Genomic DNA, 8,350 nt, shown 5'->3' on the forward strand with positions numbered 1-8,350 from the left:
GATTCTCTGATTGGAAAATACGTGTATGCATGTGCACACAAGCGCGCGCGTCCACACATATACACACCGGCGCGCGCTCCCCAGCCAATGCACCTTCTCCAAGACCCCTGGGATTAGCCCGGATTTTTCGCCAAGCGACCCAGATGTTCAAAACTAACTCTACATCTTGCACGACCGGGATAGCCTAGCACTCTCCAAATCACCGGGTTGTATGTGAGGTTTTTTTTTTTTTTTTTTGCTTAAAAGGCTGTTAAAGGTCATGGTGGGGATGCAACAATTCAGCGGCACTGATTTCTGCTGTATCTAACCCCACCCCCTCCCCAAAATGATGCAGCCTTCAAGAGATTCCATGGAAATCTTAGTAGCAGGTGGTTCAGTGTGGACAGCAAGCCAAGCCACAGTTCATATTGACTGCTGATCTGTACAGGGACAGAGTGCCTGAGCCCCAGAAGTCCCCCCACCCCACAAAGCTTTTGGGGCATCTCCTAGAATTACTTCTGAATATTGCCCCCAGTTGTCCCATCAAATGCACGAAGCTTAGGGAATTATACTGATTGCACTGAGTTTCATTCTATGCTGATTACATCCAATTCCTTTTTTAAAATTTTTCTCCTGGGCCTGCCCACTTCTTTATTCCGCTCCACTGGTTTTGAAGAGTGGTTCCTAGGATGTTACTCTAAAGCAGGGGTGAAATCCAGCAGGTTCTGACAGGTTCTGGAGAACTGGTAGCGGAAATTTTGAGTAGTTTGGAGAACCGGCAAATACCACCTCTGGCTGGCCCCAGAGTGGGGTGGGAATGGAGATTTTGCAATATCCTTCCCCTAGGAGTGGGGAGGGAATGGGGATTTTGCAGTATCCTTCCCCTGGAATGGGGTGGGAATGGAGATTTTGCAGTATCCTTCCCCTGCCACGCCCACCAAGCCACGCCCACAGAACTGATAGTAAAAAAAATTGGATTTCACCACTGCTCTAAAGTCAAGGGAAGCCTTTGTCCCTCTTCCCCCAAACAGGTCCTTTATTCTCTGCCCTCCCCTGCTGGCTGGAGAAGTCAAGGAGCCTTAGACAAGTACAAGTTCTTTCCAGTTCACCAGTATATATGGAAATGCCTGATTATGCACACAAGAGATAGCTCATACAGTAGCTCTTATGACTACTAGTTGTTGGTCACCCTATCGTTTAGCCCTTTGCTTAATACACCTTCAGAGCTTGTGGAAGGATGCAGCTTTCAGGAGCCCCCGCTTTAACTAGAAGCTGGATATAGAAGTGTCTTCTTTAACTGTCTGGCTTTCTTACGTGCCAATTTCCCCACAGTTGTCACATTGGGCATAATTTTAGCTGTTGCCGCCAGTCTCCTCTTACTCACCTCCTCCTCAAACTTTAAATGAGTCAAAGGCTGTAACTTTTCTTTCTTGAAGGATTCCAACCCCCTGCAGATTGTTTAAGTTGCTTTCCCCAACTTTGAGAAAGAGTCCCGAGTCCTTCATGAAGATCTGATAACAAACTATACAACAAAGCCAGTTTTTGTTAACAGGTTCCAGCAAGTTGAGGCGGGGATATTCCTGGATGGACTCTTTAGTGAAATTCTACAATGATTTTTACCTTTTTAAGGCAGCCATATGCTGGATCATGACATGGTTAACCTGCTCCTGAGCCCTTCCATCCTTCTCTCATTCTCTCCTTGAGTTACGTCATGCTGACACCAACTGTGTCCCTGTAAAATGAGAGTGCTTTACTCTTCTTGTTTATTCTCCAATCTGAAAGCCCCTTGTACAGTTCTTTGCCATGCATTCCTGTTTTACTAGTCTGTGTAATTTGGTCATTTGCAAGTTTGACTGCAATGGTGTCAATTCTAGTTAGGGAAAAGTTCAGATTCAGGACAGCTTCTTGAAGAGTTCCAGAGCATGTGTTTCCTGGACTTTTACCCATAATGAGATAGGCTGGCTTCTAACTTGAGAAGTCTCCTTTGAGTTCTTTCCACCCTTGCACTTAGCAAACATACGAATGAGACGATCTTCAGTTATCCTTAGCTGTATTGATGTTAAAGTATTTTCTCTAGTTCAATGGGCACACAAGGTGTGCAAAGCCAATTAGCTTTCGTCTCCCTTTACCTTGGAGGGATGTCAGTCAGGTCACTGTTAGGATAAGGGATGGAGGCAAGAGAGGCAGGAAAGATGAGGAATAGGACAGCAAATGTCATGTTGATACAGTTTTCTGCTGGGTCAAAGAAGGGTAGAAACCAGTGCAACACACCCGTGGGAAAGGCTCCAAATACACATCACCAGGTTCTCTCCTATCTGTATGCTTTCCAATACTTGAAAATTTAGAAGTAAGAAGCTATTTTTTTTAAAAAAAAAGTTTTTTCATTTTTATTCTCATACACATACATAAATGTACAATCTCTTATCCATTACTAATCATACATATTGCTTAACGCATTGTAAGCCGCCCTGAGTCTCCGGAGAAGGGCGGCATATAAATCAAATAAAAATAAAATAAATAAATAAATAAAATAAATATTATTTTTTGACTTTCATATTAGTTCATTCTTCATTCTAAAAAAATTGAAATGTACTCGAGGTTTGCTCTTCTACCATTCCATCTCCCTTCTTCCACAACAACCATTCCTCTCCTTCTCCCCTCTTTCCCTCCCTCCCTTCTTCTATCCTTTTCTTTCTTCTTTCCTTCTCTCCTTCCCCTTCCTTTCTCCCACTCCTCCCCTCTTCCTCCCTTTCTAACCCTCTCTCTTACGCTTATTTCCCTTCCCTTTCTTCCTCTCCTTTTCCCTTTCTTCTTTCCCCCTCTCTCTCCTTTCTTCCTATCTATCCCTCTACTCCCCTCTCCATTCCCTCTCCATTGTTGTGTTTATTTTCAATTCAGTATATTTTCAAGAAGTAAGAAGCTTGAAGGTGCACAACTGCCCTTCATTTGCCAGCATAGTTCTTCATGTGTGGAGATATTAGCATGTTTAGAATCTGGACCCACATAGAAGTGAGAGTTGTATGCACTGGAGTCATCCTAGGAAAAAAGCAATGGATCAAAATCTAAATGCCACTACTGTATGGCCAGGCCTTGATTAAGAGTAGCTCCAAAGTTACTAAATGATGAGAAAAATCTTAAATTTTTTCTCTGGTTGATAAAACACGGATTTATACAAATATTTACCTACATATCTTTAGATGCAGCTATTTCTACAGGACTTCAAAATTGCATGGTCCTCCTTTCTCATTTCATTCTCCAGACAACATCCTGGGATGTAGGTTAGCCAAAGAGGTATCGGACTGGTCCAGCAAGAAAGTTTCAGGGCTGAGTGAGAAAGATTTTTCCCAATATAGAAATATGGACAGTCCCTATTCTATTGGCCTTTTGCAAGGTGGCTCTTTCCCAAGACATTGGAGGCATTGGGAACCTTAAATGGGAAGCTCCAACATAGCTGCATGTGTCTAATGACTTGTGTTGAACATCAGTGTGGTTTTAGTTTTAATGTAATTATTTATTTTTGTTGCCATCCAGAGTATCTCAGATAAATGAGTGGCTATATAAAAGAATAAATAAATAAATAAAATAGGATAAATGCAATGCAATGCAATACTGTATAATAAAAAGACAACTTCATTGTCCTCATCTTCTGGATGTAGAGGTGGCGCAGTGGTTGGAATGCAGTATTGCAGGCTAATTCTTCCCACTGCCAGCAGTTTAATTCTCATCGGCTCAAGGTTGACTCAGCCTTCTATCCTTCCGAGGTGGGTAAAATGAGGACCCAGATTGTTGGGGGACAATATGCTGACTTTGTAAACCATTTAGAGAGGGCTGTAAAGCACTGTGAAGCGGTATATAATGTAAGTTTAAGTGCTATTGCTATTGCTATATTTCCAGCCTGGAAATATGCCATAGGAATGGCTCAAGAACTTTTGCTATCCAGGGCAAAGCAGCTAACTTAAAACCCAAGATCTGATGCTTAAAATAATTTCTATATCTATTTAAGTTTGTGTAGTGTGCAATGAATAAAAAGAAGAGCAGAGGTTCTGGAAGAAATGAACTACTGCCCAGTCTACAATAAAGAACTGGTTTCACACACAGCACCCTAAATCCTAAATCAAAATTAATCCAACACTATTGGTCTGCTCACATAATATTCTGTGCCAGACAAATGGGTACTGTTTGTTATGACTTAAAGGGATAACCCAAGGGTGAAATCTAAAATTTGTTACTACCGGTTCTGTGGGCGTTGGTGGGGTGTGTGTGATGTGGGCGTGGCCATTTTTTTTTTTTTACTTTTAAAACCATTTTTTCTACAACCTCTTCGGCTAAGAGGTTGTAAAAAAATGCTTTCAAAAGGCTCTGACGATCGAAGCTGAGTTCCCTGATCGACACGGGCTTTTTTAAAAAGCCTCTGCCGATCAGGGAACTCAGCTTGGATCGTCAGAGCATTTAAAAGAAAAAAAAGGGTTTTTTTTCTTTTAAATGCTCTGCCGATCTGCCGATCATCTCAGCTGGGATCGTCATAGCATTTAAAAGAAAAAAACCCTTTTTTTCTTTTAAATGCCTTTGACGAGCCACGCGATCAACAGAGGCTTTTTTTTTTAACTTTTAAAAGCTTTTTTTCGGCCAAAATTGTAAAAAAAATGCTTTTAAAATTAAAAAAAAAGTCTCTGATGATTGTGCGGCTCAGCTGGGCATGGGGGTGGGGGGTGGAGATTTTTGCTACCGGTTCTCCATCACCTGCCTGCATCGCTACCAGATCGGGCGATCCGGTCCGAACCGGGAGCATTTTACCCCTGGGATAACCTGGTTTTCACAGCATGTAAGGCAATAGCTGGTGGGCTCTCACAAAATGTTGTTCCACAAGGCCATGCTGAATCTCGCTTTAATCTAAGACCAGAGGTGGGTTTCAGCAGGTTCTGACCAGTTCTGGAGAACCGGTAGCAGAAATTTTGAGTAGTTCGGAGAACCGGTAATAAAAATTCTGACTGGCCCTGCACCCATCTATTCTCTCCCTCCCAAGTCCCAGCTGATTGGGAGGAAATGGGGATTTTGCAGTAATCTTCCCGTGGATTGGGGAGGGAATGGAGATTTTACAGTATGCTTCCCCTACCACGCCCACCAAGCCACACCCACAGAACCTGTAGTAAAAAAATTTGAAACCCATCACTGTCTAAGACCCCTTATTTCTGTGCACAAGAGACTAAGGGGGAAACTGACTGGAACATAAGCTAATTTTATATTTTCTGGTGCTTTGCGTCTAGGTCAGGTGTTCTGGAACATGTAGAACGTTTGAAATGCCCTGGTCTAGGGTGTGATGTCATTGAGAGGCTGTTGGGGAAAAGACTATTTACCTCAGCTTCAGTAATACAGATCTGTCTGACAGGGATTGTTGTGAAATGAGGCTAAAGGAGGTCAGGCTTGTGAAGCGATGTAAATACAAGTGAAATAGGAAAAAATGGCCACTTTTCTGTAGTAAAACTGTGCTGAATTGTGCATGGGAAGATTGCCAGATGCTGAATGATTCTGGGGCTTCTGTTTTAGCTAAAGTTACATGTCCCCTGTGGGCAAAGCAGCTCCTTTAGCATCCTAAAGCCTTCTTGGGCCACTAGGCTGCGCTTCTTGGTTGCCAATTTTTCCTCCAGGTGTATGTAACATTTTCATAGCATCACCCTGCCATCATTGAAGTGATGTTATGTTGACATAGCAGTGGTTGGATAACTCTAGAAGACCCTTTAAATCACTGCTGGGGAATTTTTTTAAACGTTTTTTTTATTGTATGTTGTTCATACTGTTCTTGTTGTAAGCCGCCCAGAGTCCTCAGAGAGTTGGGCGGCATAGAAATATGATAAATAAATAAATAAATAAATAAATAAATAAATAAATAAATAAATAAATAATAAATAGCCAAAGATGCAATGCAACCAAGTGAGACATCGGAGGTGAGAATTCACCTTTCAAGCAAGTGCCTTGGGATGGTCTTTGATAATCCTGTATTGGAGCAAAAGATGTTCCTGGCAAGGGACATCTTCTGAGACATGGGAGCAGTCGTCTTGGGTCCACCCATAGAATGCACAATGAGAGGGCAAAATTACTAGGGCTTGTCTTTGCCCATTCCCAACTTGAGTTACCTTAGGGATTGCCAGATGCCTTTTGGACATTGATCAGGGACATTAAACAAAAGAGGAATCAATAGCTATTCTCACTTAGAAGGGGTGGATGAAAATAGACAAGTATCTGCTTTCCTCCCCGTAATTCTTATTGTTTTGAATCATTTGTCTTCTCCGTGTTGTTTTCCCTCTGTCCTTGGGAAGGTTGGTGCTTAAGGTGCCCAAGGCAAAGGAGCATCGATTAAGGAAAGATTGCTTTGGAACCTGTCCTTTGATTTCCTTTCTCTCTGGCCGGCAGCCTTTGCATTTTGCTCTCTGCTGTGAGATGACGAAGGTTGCCTGTTGGAGGCCAAAAAGCTGGCCTGTTTCAGGGAAGGAAAAATAGGAAAGGTGTCAGCAATTTATTGGTATGAATTGGAGTGGAGGAAACATACATGCTGGGCAAACAGGCTAATAGTCGTTCGGTTCAGTCTGCAGCCAGTTTCCATGTGATGGGCTTTCTCCTGATGTGCAGGGGGAAAAATGGGACATGGCATTTTTAGCAGTGCTTAGTTTTTGAAAATGACAGGCTGGGAAAGGTTGTATTTGAAAGGAAGATGACAGTATTTTAAAGTTAATAGTTCAGGCTAACTTTAAGCGGTCGGGGACAAAATAATGGAATTGTCAGAGCAACATGGTAGAAAAAGAAGGAAGCTCCGTCAGATGTAACTGTAAGAAAAGCCACCCCTCCCCCCTCAAAATCTCAGCTAATATTTGCCCAGTGTTCATTCCAAGACTTAAAAAGTTGGAATAACATTGCAGTAGTTCTTAGGAAATGCAAAGTGCCTTTCCTGCATTACTGGATAATAATTGTTACACCATGGATTATAGTCAATCCTCAGCTTGAAGATAAATCTGAACAGCATCAGAGTAGCAGTGGTGGAGGGCTATATGAAGAGGCAGCTTTCTCTCAGATGCTTTGTGGTACAACTCCCCTATTTGTATTAAGTACTGCTAAGCAACTTTCGAACATGAAAGTACCATTCTTCGGGAAGACTGGTGAGGTCGTCTCCTTTTGAACACAGGTTAAGCACTCTTCTAGAAGAGCACTGGACTTGTGTTTAGCTTCCTTTGAAAGAGGTTTAGTGGTAAACCCATATTGAAAAGGAATTAGTATTTGGCTCCCTTTGATTGCTGCCATGCAAAACACTTCTGTAAAGCCAGAGTGAGTTGTAACAGCTGGATAAACCTACTAGTCTAGCTATCAGTCCAAACCAGGGGTGAAATCCAGCAGGTTCTGACAGGTTCTGGAGAACCGATAGCAGAAATTTTGAGTAGTTCGAAGAACCGGCAAATACCATCTCTGGCTGGTCCCAGAGTGAGGTGGGAATGGAGATTTTGCAATATCCTTCCCCCAGGAGGGGGGAGGGAATGGGGATTTTGCAGTATCCTTCCCCTGCCATGCCCACCAGGCCACACCACACCAAGCCCACCAAGCCACACCCACAGAACTGGTAGTAAAAAAATTTGGATTTCACCACTGGTCAAAACTTGACTCCTCCTGAGCCCCAAATCATATAGTGTACAGGTGGGTTTAATGTATGCAATTTTGCAACATAATTTAGTGGGGAATGCCATGAAAGAAAGCAGGGTAGAGAAATAAAGAGTTACAGAATTGCAAAGAATGACTTATGACTTTTAAATTGTTGGATCAACATTTCTCAAGGGGCAAAAAAAGCAGCAAAACAAATATATACATAATAATTTTTATTTTTTTTTTTAAATAACCTTTGCCCGAAGTATTGGAAAATATAATTCTCAACTATTGGATAATCTATGGCAAAATGCCAATTCTACAAGTGAATATAAGTGAGTTGTTTCAGGCTCAAGTATCAATTAAGTTCCAATTTACTATTTTCTACTTTAGAAAGGAATTCTATTTTATACCGAAAGAAGACGCAATGGCCTTGGCCCTGCTCTTTCTGATTCTCAGCTCTGAGCCCATTCTTCTTTTATCCACCATCAAGAATAAATAAAGAATTTCAGCTACACAAGTCAATTAAGGAATTAAGGTTTTGCAGAACATAGTTTTCTTTTACAGCCATTCCTGTTCCTTCCCAGGAGCATTTTAACATACATTTCTGCTTCCGTTTGTTGGAAATAAGCCTCTTCACATGACCCTCAATAAGGATGTAAGCCGAACATAGTAGAAATGGAAATAGGAATGGAAAATGTAAGCTCCTAAAAGAAGGGGTATAATGGAAGAAAAAACTCCAAACTGA

Source organism: Pantherophis guttatus, chromosome 2, assembly GCF_059756535.1.
Source record: "Pantherophis guttatus breed Tessera chromosome 2, ASM5975653v1, whole genome shotgun sequence".
Taxonomy (NCBI): domain Eukaryota; kingdom Metazoa; phylum Chordata; class Lepidosauria; order Squamata; family Colubridae; genus Pantherophis; species Pantherophis guttatus.